This window comes from Anabrus simplex, chromosome 2 (genome assembly GCF_040414725.1).
Source record: "Anabrus simplex isolate iqAnaSimp1 chromosome 2, ASM4041472v1, whole genome shotgun sequence".
NCBI lineage: Eukaryota > Metazoa > Arthropoda > Insecta > Orthoptera > Tettigoniidae > Anabrus > Anabrus simplex.
Window position 1 is genome coordinate 1162460427 of NC_090266.1, and position 14242 is coordinate 1162474668.

The following is a 14242-nucleotide window of genomic DNA, read 5'->3' on the forward strand; positions in this document are numbered from 1 at the left end:
GCCAAAACTACTGGACATAAAGAAATGACATTTTGAGGATACATTCATATTAAGATGTAGGTGCTCGCTAAGAGAGGATTTTTGGATATTCCGTCGCCAAGGGGGTGAAAAGGGGGGTGAAATTTTAAAATGAGTGGGCCGATTGCAGAAACGGCATTTAGACGATGTCTACGGTTAAACAATGCCTAAGTATGGCTGCCGCATTGCAGAGACGTTATTTATCACTTAGACACTGTCTAAAACCGATGTTCAACCGGTCATGTTTAAACACTGCCGAGAGCACTGTTTAACCTCAAATGACAGGAGTGAATCACAATCAGAGGTTATGTACCGTGAAATATGTAATTTGTATTATCATGTTGAGACGATTCCGGGAAGAAAGGTTAGTCCGACGGCCTCTCTGTGGGTCACCCGCTGCTAAATCGCAGCAATTCGTTTGACATGCACGGGGAGATAATCAAAAAATAAGGTTCCGCTTTACGAGAGACTTGTTTCTTGAGAATGACAAAGTGACAGTCCGGTAACTGTCAACTTGAATACAATTCTTGGCAATCGATATATTTTATTATATACATGGGGTAATTTCCATGGATTTATAGGTCACTTCGACTACGTACATATCACAATTACATGTCCCGATCGTCTGAGTGCTGTCACATACATAAACCGGGAGAGATTCACTTATATTTACTGCCAAGTAAACACACATAATAGTGAAAACTAAAAAGTAGGTTGTATGGGATTTTTATATATATAATCGCATAGGTTTTCGGCAACTATCAGATAGGAAAAGGCAAGTGGTGGTGATTATCGTTTAAAGAGGACTGGGGAAGAAGAGCCGTGGCCATAATAATAGCCCTAGTATTTGCCTGGTGTAAAAATAGGGAAACTACGGAAAACAATCTTAACGGCTGTCGATGATGCATTTCGAATCTACGATCTTCAGAATGCAAGCTACATCTATATGGCCCGTACAACACACTCGGTTACACATTACTATTGCTTCATCTTCCCTTCGTCGAAGCTACCGTATTTATGAGTAGATTACACTCGCTGTAACAACATTATAATGAAAGCTACACTTCCCCGTACCGTGGCGTGTCGCTTTAGTGTCGATATATTATGAGATTTAATTTGCACCGAAAGCGATACTCTAATCTGTGGGCAAGTCATGCTCAGCCATATTTGAGTAATGTGTAGGAAGACAAACAGCTGACTGGCATTCGGCGCGCGCACCGACGAATTTCATTGGTTGCGACGAGCAAAGAGTTGCATGAAAGATACTTCTGTCTCCATTTTCAAACCAAAATTGAAACTTTAAGGGATGTCTAGTTAAACATCGACTGAACATTGTTTATGCAATGGAGGATCGTGAATGATTTAGACGTTGTTTAGGTAGACGATGTCTAAGGCTTAAAACTAGTCATCGTTTCTGCAATCGGCCCATAGTATCTATATCTCAGAACTTTAAAGTTTACAAATGTAAAAATTGGTATTTGGAATCTTCTTTAAAAATAAGGAAACATATTTTTTGTTTTTGGTAAATCCCAATAGGAGGGGTGAAAAAGGGTAAAAAATGGGTTGAATGCCTTTAATCAGGATACCGGTACTTATATCTCAGAAACTGAAGATATTAGAGACCTGAAAATTGGTACATTCGATCTCTTTTAAAAATAAACATGTAATTTTTTGTTTTCGGAAAATCCAATTAATGGCAGGGTGAAAAGGGGGGTGAATTTTTAAAATGAGTGCATCTATATCTCAAAACTTTTAAAGTTTATAGATGTAAAAATTGGTATTTAGAATCTTCATTAAAAATAAAGAAACATTTTTTTTTGTTTTCCGAAAATCCCAATAGGTGGGGTGAAAAAGGGGTTGAATGCCCTTAATGTGGATACTTATATCTCAGAAAGTGAAGTTATTACACACCTGAAAATTGGTGTTTGGGATCTCCTTTAAAAATAAAGAAACACGTATTTTTTGTTTTTGGAAAATCCAATTAATGGGTGGGGGGGGGGGTGGTGAAAAGGGGGTGAATTTTTAAAATGAGTGTATCTATATCTCAAAACTTTTAAAGTTTATAGATGTAAAAATTGGTATTTAGAATCTCCTTTAAAAATAAAGAAACCATTTTTTTTTGTTTTCGGAAAATGCCAATAGGAAGGGTGGAAAAGGGTGAAAGAGGGGTTGAATGCCTCTAATGACGCTACTTATATTTCAGAACCTGAAGGTATTACAGACCTGAAAATTGGTATTTGGGATCTAGGCCTACTTTAAAAATAAAGAAACACGTATTTCTTCGTTTTCGGAAAATCCAAATAACAGGGGGGGGGGGGGGAAGAAAAGGGGGGTTCATTTTTAAAATGAGTGTGTGTACATCTTAAAACTTTAAAAGTTTACAGATGTAAAAATTGGTATTTAGAATCTCCTTTGAAACTAAAGGAACACGTATTTTTTTGTTTTCTGTAAATCCCAATAGGAGGGGTGTAAAAGGGTGAATAATGGGTTGAATGCCTTTAATGAGGACACATATATCTCAGAAACTGAAGATATTACAGAACTGAAAATTTGTATATGGGATCTCCTTTAACAATGAAGAAACACATTTTTTTGTTTTTGGAAAACCCAATTAATGGCGGTTAAACAGGAGTGACAAATTAGGGTGAATTTTTTAAAAGACTATATCTACAGAATATCTGAGAAACGTAAAATGTTACAGACGTAAAAATTGGGTATTTGGAATCTCCTGTAAATGTAAAGAAACATAGGTGATTTGTTTTTGGAAACTCCACTTATGGGGAACTAAAAAGGGGGTGAAATTTTATAATGAGAATTTCTACAGTATATCTAAAAAAAAACTTAACATGTTACAGAAGTGAAAAATGGTATTTTTTATCTCTATTAAAAATAAAGAATCGTGTATTTTTAGTTTTCGGCAATACCCCTTGGGTGGAGGTGGGAGGGGTAAAGGTGACTGAAAATGGTGTTGAATTCTTTTAATTAGGCTACTGATATCTCAAAAATGAAGATGCTACAGACGTGAAATTTGATATTTGGAATCTGCTTTAAAAGTAAAGAAACACGTATTCTCGGAAAATCCAATGGGGGGGGGGGAAGAATTGAAAACTAATTGACTTAACTGTATGAGAATACATACATCTAATACACTGACTGACAGAGCAAATGCAACATAAAGGAGTGGTCAGAACTTTATGCCAATTGCAGGGTAGACCGACGTCACTGAGGTATGTTCATGATGTGAAATGTGCCGCTGTGCTGCGCACGTAGCGAACGATAAATGGGACACGGCGTTGGCGAATGGCCCACTTCGTACCGTGATTTCTCAGCCGACAGTCATTGTAGAACGTGTTGTCGTGTGCCACAGGACACGTGTATAGCTAAGAATGCCAGGCCGCCGTCAACGGAGGCATTTCTAGCAGACAGACGACTTTACGAGGGGTATGGTGATCGGGCTGAGAAGGGCAGGTTGGTCGCTTCGTCAAATCGCAGCCGATACCCATAGGGATGTGTCCACGGTGCAGCGCCTGTGGCGAAGATGGTTGGCGCAGGGACATGTGGCACGTGCGAGGGGTCCAGGCGCAGCCCGAGTGACGTCAGCACGCGAGGATCGGTGCATCCGCCGCGGCGGCAGCCCCGCACGCCACGTCAACCGCCATTCTTCAGCATGTGCAAGACACCCTGGCTGTTCCAATATCGACCAGAACAATTTCCCGTCGACTGGTTGAAGGAGGCCTGCACTCCCGGCGTCCGCTCAGAAGACTACCATTGACTCCACAGCATAGACGTGCACGCCTGGCATGGTGCCGGGCTAGAGCGACTTGGATGAGGGAATGGCGGAACGTCGTGTTCTCCGATGAGTCACACTTCTGTTCTGTCAGTGATAGTCACCGCAGACGAGTGTGGCATCGGCGTGGAGAAAGGTCAAATCCGGCAGTAACTGTGGAGCGCCCTACCGCTAGACAACGCGGCATCATGGTTTGGGGCGCTATTGCGTATGATTCCACGTCACCTCTAGTGCGTATTCAAGGCACGTTAAATGCCCACCGCTACGTGCAGCATGTGCTGCGGCCGGTGGCACTCCCGTACCTTCAGGGGCTGCCCAATGCTCTGTTTCAGCAGGATAATGCCCGCCCACACACAGCTCGCATCTCCCAACAGGCTCTACGAGGTGTACAGATGCTTCCATGGCCAGCGTACTCTCCGGATCTCTCACCAATCGAACACGTGTGGGATCTCATTGGACGCCGTTTGCAAACTCTGCCCCAGCCTCGTACGGACGACCAACTGTGGCAAATGGTTGACAGAGAATGGAGAACCATCCCTCAGGACACCATCCGCACTCTTATTGACTCTGTACCTCGACGTGTTTCTGCGTGCATCGCCGCTCGCGGTGGTCCTACATCCTACTGAGTCGATGCCGTGCGCATTGTGTAACCTGCATATCGGTTTGAAATAAACATCAATTATTCGTCCGTGCCGACTCTGTTTTTTCCCCAACTTTCATCCCTTTCGAATCACTCCTCCTTGGTGTTGCATTTGCTCTGTCAGTCAGTGTACAAACTGAAGTTGTTACAGACGTGAAAATTGGTGTTTGGATCTTCTTTAAAAACAAAGAAAAACGAGTTTTGGGGGGGAAACTATCTTGGGGGGCGGGAGTGAAAAGGAATTGAATTCCTTTCATGAGGAAACATAAATCAAAAACTGACGAAGTTAGAGTCGTGATAATTGGTATTTAGAAGATCCTTTACTATTAAAGAAACAAGTATTTTTTGCCGGAAAATTCACTTAGGGGAGGGTAGGAGTGTGAAAGTGGAAAAAAGTTAATTTTTTAATGGGGATACTTATATCTCAAAACTGAAGGTAATAGACGTGAACGTTGGTGTTTGGAATCTCCTTTAAACATAGAGAAACACGCCTCCTTTTAATTTTTTTTTTTGGGGGGGGGAGTGGGTAAATAAATTTAACGGCGATGGGGTGTAAAAGGAGGTGAGACCAATTGATTTTACTGTTCATAATGTACTTATAAGGAGCCTCCGTTGCTCAGGCGGCAGCGCACCGGCCTCTCACAGCTGGGTTCTGTGGTTCAAATCCTGGCTACTAAATGTGACATTCGTGCTGGACAAACGGAGGCGGGACAGGCTTTTCTCCGGATATTCCAGTTTTCCCCGTCATCATTCATTCCAGCAACACTGCCCAATAATATTTCATTTGTCATTCAATATCCATTGCCCCAGAGGAGTGCAACTGGCTTCGGCAGCCGGCACAATTCCTATTGTCGCCGCTTTATTCATTCCATTCCTGACCCTGTCGAATGACTTGAAATAGGCTGTATATTTTCGATGTACTTATTCTGATCACAAACCGATCATTTTTAATCTTTCCTGGGTTCGTTTTCAACAGCCATCTTTTCCTTCGGAGAACGTTCTTAGATTACAGTACTCTCCTGGCATATAAATAAAAATGTAAACACATTTGAATGAGATTGACCGTCAAATTGTTTACCTCTATAATAAGGTCAATAATGCACGGAAGTATGCCATTCGTATCACCAGAAATCCTGCACACTTGCCTACGTGCGACAATGGTGCTGGTCACATTGTCAACAATGACAATGGCAGCAAATGTAATTTACCGCCAATTAGCGGTCTTGCATCTTGCTGTGGGGTCCAGAACATCTAATAATAATAATAATAATAATAATAATAATAATAATAATAATAATAATGCTCTGGTCTGTCGTCAAATTGTGCGGACCGCACTGGAAATGTATCCTGGCCTGGTAATGACTACGAATACAGTCCGGCCGCGGGTTCAGTACCGCCAAGGCATCTGAGACGACACCACGATGGATCTCCTTCAGGATTTGATCCATACTAAAAATGCTTATAGGAAAAGATGGCAAAGAATTAGGGACCCAACTGACCGCGTGGAATACCTAGACCTAGCCCGGGAAGTACGAAATCGATGCTGGAAAGAAACATTGAAAAATGTGAGGAACTTTGCCATAATCCCTCAGAAAATGAGTCAGTTCGCGAATTTCGGAGGATTATATATATTCAATTATAAATTTCAGTATAATACCGTAGCGAAGAACGGGTATCTTGCTAGTATATATATATATATATATATATCTCAAAAACTTGACAGTTTAACAATGTGAAAGTTGGTATTTAGAATCTCCTTAAAAAATATGTCTTTTTTGTTTTAGGAAAATCCAATTAAGGGGGCTAAAAGAAAGTGAAAAAGGGGTCGAATCCCTTTCTTTTATAAGGATACCTGAATCTCAAAAACTGAAGACGCTACAGACATGAAAATTGGTACATCGAATCTCCTTTAAAAATAAAAGAAACACATTTTTTTTATCCACTGAAGGGGTTGTGGTGGGGGATGAAAAAGGGGGTGATAACTTAACATGTTACCGACGTAAAAACTGGTATTTGTAATCTCCTTTAAAAATAAGGAAACATATTTCTTGTTTTTGGAAAATGCACATAAGGTGGGGCGGGGGTAAAAATAACTGAAATTGAAAAAGGGGTCGAATCCTTTAATTGGGATACTTATATCTCAAAAACTGAATAGGTTACAGACATGAAAATTGGTATTTGGAATTTACTTTAAAAGTAAAGAAAAACATATTTTCTTGTTTCAGGAAAATACATTTAATGGGGGTGAAAAGAACCAAAAAAAAAAGGGCTGAATTCTTTTTATCTGAAGACGTTACAGAAGCAAAAATTGGTATTTGGAATCTCCTTTAAAAATAAAGGAAAACACATTTTTTTTCCCCCCACTTAATGGGGGTGAAAAGAAGTGAAAAGGGAATGGAATTCATTTTATGAGGATACTCCTGTCGCAATAACTGAAGATGTTACAGATGAGAAAAGAGGCATTTGGAATCTCGTTTAAAAATAAAGAAACATATATATTTTTGTTTTTGGAAAATCTACTTAGTTGGGGGGCAGGAAAGACTGTTTAAGTGGTTGAATTTTCGATGGGGATACTTATATCTCAAAAACTGAAGACGTTGCAGACTAGGAAATAGGTATTTGGAATCTCCTTTTAAAAATAAACACATAATTTTCTGCTTTTGACTCGAGAGGACTGTTTCTCCCATGTACAGTTCTATGCCGCATGTTCCAGTGTTAGCTCTGCCAGTAGTCTGGTCATCTTTTCTCCCCAAAAGGCAATTCTACAAACGTGGTTTACAAAGAAGTTCTGGTTTACAATTTTTTGGTGAGGTTTTTATACTTTATGGATTTTCAGAGAATGTCTTAGTGCAGTACCGAGGAATGATTACTTTTATCAAAAAAAGAAATCCACGTGAGCGAAGCCGCAGGCAACAGCTAATACTACTATATTCAACAGAAAGTAGATTAAAGATGAAATACAGGAACAGGCAGGGTATGTTTTGTTACAGTAAGGGTACTGGTTGATTAGTCATACATACCATTGCCTACGAGAAATACAAGGCAGGGAAGTGGACCGATAGAAATGCGGGTCGCATGTAGGTTTACAAATGTCCGCTAGAGGTCTCGACATTGTGCTATGCTGCTCGCGTGAAATACATTCAATTAATAGTAAATGTTTGTTTTAAAAGACGTAAACAAAACTACAAATAATGAAGATAGGACCACCTAAATGTGATTCAGAGTGGTTGGATGTAAAGTAAAGCACATTTAAATGATATTTGGAATTATTTCAGGTGAAGTCAAGTGCAATAATTAATAAAAGTAATACATTAAAATGACTTACCATGATCACTGCTTGTATCACTCACATTTTTAAGTTCTTCCAACTTAAAGGGTTTGTCCTGAAGTTCTTTTCCAAGTCATGAGCATCTTTAATTTTATGAGCTTCATTGCTGAGTATTGGTTTTAAAAATTTTGTAATGAGAGTTACAGTCAGTGCTCCCTGAGCATACTCGTCACATTTGAATGCCTCAATGAACTTTGAAACAACAAAAACCTTAAGTTTTTAAAATTAAATTCGTATTGCCCACATAACGTAAGGAGTGACGTGTAAAATTCAACATATTTTGCAGAAAATAAACAAATTTTCTTGAGGGGCAGTATAATGCTCCACGATCTTTCATCCTAATGAGGCATATCAGTGGACTGTCAGAAGATATTTGTCCCAAGCATGATTCACAATTGAAATTTTCTTCTGCAACTCGAACAAGATAACCATCTATCATGGCCAAGGAAGACAACTCCAGAGTGACAGGTTTCTCTGAAAAGGCATGGTGTCATTCTTAATATCAATAGCGTCTAAGATAATATAAAACTTGCAGATATTTTAGGCTTATAAAAAAATACTACATCTGAAAGAAAATACAATAATCGCGAATTGATTACTTAGCTTACCTTCGAGCGTCTCATCAAGTAATTCCAAAACTATTGCTAGTCAAGATTACGATTATAGTGTACTCTGGGCTTGATAGTAATTTCATCTATGATGAGGGATCCTAATGTTTCGTCCACGCATGTCAAATTCATGGCTTCGTAATGGAGCCTTTCTTTAATGAAGGATGTTATTCGAGTTTCTCCATTCGAGAAGCCAACATAATTCTTAAGTGTCTTCTGATGCAGAAGTCTGAGGCAGTGAAGTGATCTAATGAATCTGTAGCCCGTAAACTGAAGTCTCAATATTTAAAGTGTAAATTGCAGGCTCTGGATGACGTCCCAGGTGACCAAAGGGAATCTAATTTGTCCCCCCTGTCTGGATATAGCAATTCTCCACTTCTCCTTTAAAACTGGATCGGCAGGAAACGATTGAAATGCTTTCTTTGACGAATTAGACATAGTATTATATACCATATAGGAAATTTACTTGGAGTTCATTTAAACACGAACAATATGAAATATATACGTAAACGTATTAAAAACACTTTTCTCCATATGTTAATATACAACAGCACATGCAAACTATAGCACGATGTCAAGACATCTGGCGGCAGTACTGCGAACCTGGTTGCGGACGGTTTTCATGCTCAGAACTAGAGCACACTTCCCGGTCTTGTATATCTCGTAGGCAACGCACATACAGTCAGTTGAGACAGCTGCAGTACTTTCTAATACCAGAATTGTCTCCCTCGAATGCGGCCTTGGACACACCAGCAAAACTACTCTAACGTTGAGGCTGTTCCTTCCCCACCCCTCTCTCAACAGTTGTTTCTTCTGACCCAAAAACCAACTTTCCAAGTCAGATACTGCTAATTATTGAGCTGTCCAGCTCCATGGCTAAATGGTTAGCATGCTGTCCTACGCTCCAAGGGGTCCGGAGTTCGATTTATGGCAAGGTTGGTGAATTTAACCCTCATTCATCAATTCTTCTAGTTAGGGAACTGGATGTTCGTGGCACCTTCCACTTTAGAATTCATCTTAGGCAGGGCCCTATCCTCACAGATGTTGCTGATCGTTTACTTGAAAGACCTACACACCAGCCTCCTTGGAGGCCATATGCCATTATTATTACTGAGCTGTCCTGAAGTGTTGGGTGTATGATTCGTTGTTTTAACTTTGTGCCACATGCATATTTTCAATTTATAAGATCATGTTCAAGGTCAGTTTTATATTTCATGAGAAATGTTGTGGTGATCAGTCCGAAGACTTGTTTGATAAAGCTCTCCATGCAAACATATCCTAAACAATCCTTTTCATCTTGTTTAATTAAGACTGATTTGTTTGATTATATGCTGTTCGATTCATAATGAAATGGAGTACATTTTCATTTTTTCTTTAAAATAAATTTTTCTATCACTGCAATGATGCCTAATGAGATTTTGAGTGCAACATCTTTTGCTAGGGATGCACGTCGGGTCTTGTATAAAAATTCAAAGGCCTCAGAGAAAATGAGTATGTCATTTAACTATGTACTACACAAAATTTATAACATTGTAAGGGAGTAAGAATGTTGCAAATCTTTGGAGTTCCTCTTAAAGGAGGGATGTGTCCATTATGATAGCCATTATCCTGCTCACAGGAGTACATTTAATTTTATAACCTAATTAAATGCAGCATATGCCAGTCTCCACTACTTGAGTAGCTACAGTACTAGCATTGCCACCGACTGACATGAAATCATTCCTAGAAACAAAATCACCGCTTCCTTTACCAGCCTGCCCAGAATAAAAACACAAGTAAAGGCTCTTTACTATGCCTGCGGTGCATACTATCCACACGGCAAGAGAAACGGTCACTTAGCCTTTTTTGTTGCAACTACCAATGTACACTAATCATCTTGTCCCTAGTTCCTCAGTCACACTGTGCCTAAATGCCTGAACTGCAAGTGATGACTCCTGGTACTAATGTTGCACAGCATAGGGTAAAACTTTGCCAGCATTCTTTTCAAATTGGAGTTTCAATTAATAGGTATATATGACATCTTTGCTATAAACATTTGTCTCATCTTATACATTCACTTGTGTATTAAGACGTATTTCTAACTGCTTATTCACTACATTTTTGCCATGTGTTATATGGTGTACAGGATGTGTGATCTCTCTGCTGGAGAACCTTGCCCCTCATCTCTGTCAGACGTTCTAAAATTCTGCTACCGCAGCACATTCCCCTTCAGTCTCGATTTAAATCAACCCACTAAAAGGGAAAACCTCTTTGTTCTCAGCAGCTGACAAAGGTGCAAACTGTTTACAGAACTGAAATAGATAAAATATATTTTAAATGGACTGGTCAAAGAGAAACGATGCATTTAAAGTTACAGCCTGCACTCCTTCCTATTAGGAAATACTACTGCCACTGTATGTAACATTGGAAGTGCGATTATGCATTACCATCAAGTATTAATATAAAAACACTTAAATTACAATTTCTATCCCAGCACTTGAAATCTTAACATACATTTTACAAAGCCAAGTTCCTTAGGGAACATAGAAGTCAATCTTTTCTACCATAACTAAATAATTTTATCAATAAAATTTATTAATGCGGTCCATTACAGCTTCGCTAATTTAAATGATATGTTCGCTCACCTGTGTAATATTCAGAAATACATATATGTCTCAAGTAACCTAGTCCAACATTCAGTAATTTATACTTAAGACTCTATCACTATTCCTGTACAAGCAAAAACTCACCTATCATGTGCACCACAAATTTTGAAACTGACTTTGACGTATTAGCGTAGGTAATGGATTGACACCTGCTATTTCATTATACAAAATCATGTCGACGAAACGCAACAAAAACCTCGATTCAGACAATCCGCCATGTTTCTTCACATTGCTACGATCAAGTAAAACAATAACACTGTGGAAACTCCATGTTTGTGGCAAAAGCAGAAGACACAGTACATTTGCGATTCCCGCGCACTTGTATATATATAGCAATATTAAAGAAATGTGCGCCCGAAAGGGCATTTAATACATTCTGTCCATTTTCTGTGCTATAGGAACATACAGATTTTGTTCGACTCTTGTAAACAGTAAAATGATACTGTTCACATTTCTGGCCGCATAAAGTGCAAATACATTGATCATTTGCTTGAAGAAACTTTTTGTTAACACATACTATATGGTGAAACCCATCTATCGCTAGCCTAATGATATTTGTTTTGTTCCGATCCAATTCCTGTATATCATTGCGTCCGTCTCAAAGAAATTGTAGTCTATCTCCTCTACTTTCTGTTTTCTTTCTGCTATTAGTTCATTGTACGGTCCGGTGGAAGGTAGTTGTAGTTTGATCCTTAATTCTTCTAGGAAGAACATTACCCCCATCAGGGCGTTTGGTGAAAAATTTCCAGATCCAATAGCGCACTTAAACATATATCTATAAGTATGACCAACAGTGCCATATTTCTGAACCTACCATCAAGTAAATAACATCTCTGTTAATCCGATACTTTTGCACTCGCAAAGATGTGATACATCGCACAAATCTTATTGCTACCCGAAAAATTCGTTAAAAGATTAGAGCTTGGTATCAGCAAGGATACTATTTCAAAATAGCAAGGCAGCAACTTTAGAAACAACAAGAAAAAAAAAAAGGAGGACTATGTCTAAGAGCAGCATCCGAAAAGTGTAAAGCCCTTCTTGTCATGAATGTTAGGGGAGGAGCAAGAATAATTCTTCTGGAATAATCTTCGCTAAAGAAGAGGTTATCCCGTCATTCAGCAAGGCTTTACCAAATATCAGACTTAGCAGATAAACAGATCCGAATTTCATATCCACAGATCAGCCAGCTACCAAAATCATATATAGGAGACTAATGGAAAACAAGCCAAGCATACTCCTTATAATGTTAAAGTATCCAAATAGAAACTCGAATAACAACTGGAAGCAATTTAAGACACCATACATAGCCACGGAATGGAAAGCAAGTGCCAGTAAGGCCCCATTCACAATGCAAACGTAACCGTAAACTTAACGACGTAACGTAACTGTAAAATTAACGTAAAATGTGTGGTATTCACAATGGAGGAACGTAACATTAACGTAAAGAGTACTCAGCAGCCAATCAAAACACTGCCATGCTATTTACCACGGAAGTCAGGTTTTGGGCCATCTCGCAGTTTTATATTTCAATACGTCGATGGAATCAAACAACGTGGTAGCGGAATTCATATTACTTCAAACATCTATTGCTTTGCTCCTGGGAGCTGTGCAACTGAAAAGGCGCAGAAAATGGGTTCATCTCTTTAATCAAAGAACGTTATCTCAGGGCGATTTCGGTAATCTACTGTAAGAAATTACCCTCATCAGTTCGTTTTGTACATGCGGATGAAACCTGAACTGTTCGCCTTTCTTACAATTTGCTTCCCCTTTTCTAATAAAAAGAAATGTAAGGTCTCTTTTACCGACATCTATGCCCCTATCTATCATACCACGATGAGATGTTTGAATTTCTTTGGTTGATATCGTTTTCGTGAACTAGTAATCTGTCATAATGTAAAGAAATATACAGGGACACTGCTTCATCTGGTTTCATTTATGACAGGGATTGCCACTCGCCCAGTCGCCAGCACCGCGAGCTTGTCTCCCGCCATTTACCGCCATATTTCATTGCTACAGCATATTTATTTCCACATAGTCTCTTTCGGTACAGCGTCTTTGCAATTCTTTTCCCTTTTATCATACATACATACAAAGATTATTTGAAAGAGAATCACAAGTGTTTCGTCGAAAGAAGTCATTATATTATTATACAATGTTTACGTCTGCTCTGATTGGCTGGTTCTTAAACTTAACGTAAAATTAACCGCAAGAGCTTGGAGTTTGCAATCTCTTAATTTTACGGATTCGCAGATAGGTTTACGTCGACGCATTTCTTTCCAGACGTAATTTATTTATCCATTTACGTATATGAATTTCCATTGATATTTGAATTTAGTGCGAATTTCCAGGTCATGCCACTGGGAGCGCCACTTGCGAATTTTCTCCCATTTTAACATGGCTAAATCCGGAAGGGTCGTGTATTATCTATATAGTATTTTGTTCCAGTGCCTGAAAATGATGACGGTAAAATCAAGGGCAGAATGAACTCATGTAGACTGATATGTGCAGTGCATCCTAGATGTGTGTAAGTGTTTGATACATAGAGTATTTACCATTTTTGTGCTTTTTCTGATTTTTTGTACCAATTTAGGCTTTAATATTAGGCATGATATAAATTTATGTGCAATTTTTTGTGTATGGTTGTGTATAATTTATCTTGCGTACAACCATAGCTGTCTATAGACAAGGCTGGGCGTTAAAACTCCGTGTAATCTTAGTTTGGGATTTATTGATAATGGGAACTAGCAGGGATATCATGTGGTTTTATATTATTTAGAAACGCATAATGATCCTCTGTGTGTTACGAAGTCAATAATACATGCACATTTCAACATTCAAATTTCATTAAAGTTTAAAGAATGGCTGAATCACAAAACAAAGTACCGGTACACTGCTGATTGTAGAAAGTGAAACACTCAGAAGCAATGGTCTGAAACACACCAAAATCAGAGGACGTGTAGAACAGTGGAACCATAATAAGTAGTTTAAATTGCAGAGAAGTAGAGTACCTAGAAGAAAGCTGGACCAGAGTTTCGATAGAAGAATTCTGGACCAGCGGCAGCCACTGCGCATGCCCCGTGCGCTTCACTCCCTGAAGGGGCCTCTCACTTGGCAAGGCGTGTGTGGAATGTTAACTACACATACTGCAAGGTCTTAATGTGAGAGGTAATTAATTCTTGAAAGGTGTGGGGGGGGCAAGGTGCTGTGACTGGATTT

The 14242-nt window shown here is 39.1% G+C and overlaps 1 protein-coding gene across 3 annotated transcripts in view; it reads right to left on the reverse strand.

Moving 5' to 3' along the window:
- The window catches only part of LOC136864761 (galactosylgalactosylxylosylprotein 3-beta-glucuronosyltransferase S), a 135946-nt gene extending 124691 nt beyond the window's left edge, over positions 1 to 11255 (reverse strand). For all 3 annotated transcript variants that reach the window (XM_067142127.2, XM_067142128.2, XM_068226414.1), the window contains exon 1: positions 11111 to 11255. The gene's annotated coding sequence lies outside the window, so the exon portion shown is untranslated. The remainder of the gene's footprint in view (positions 1 to 11110) is intronic.
- Between the last annotated feature and the right edge of the window lie 2987 nt (positions 11256 to 14242).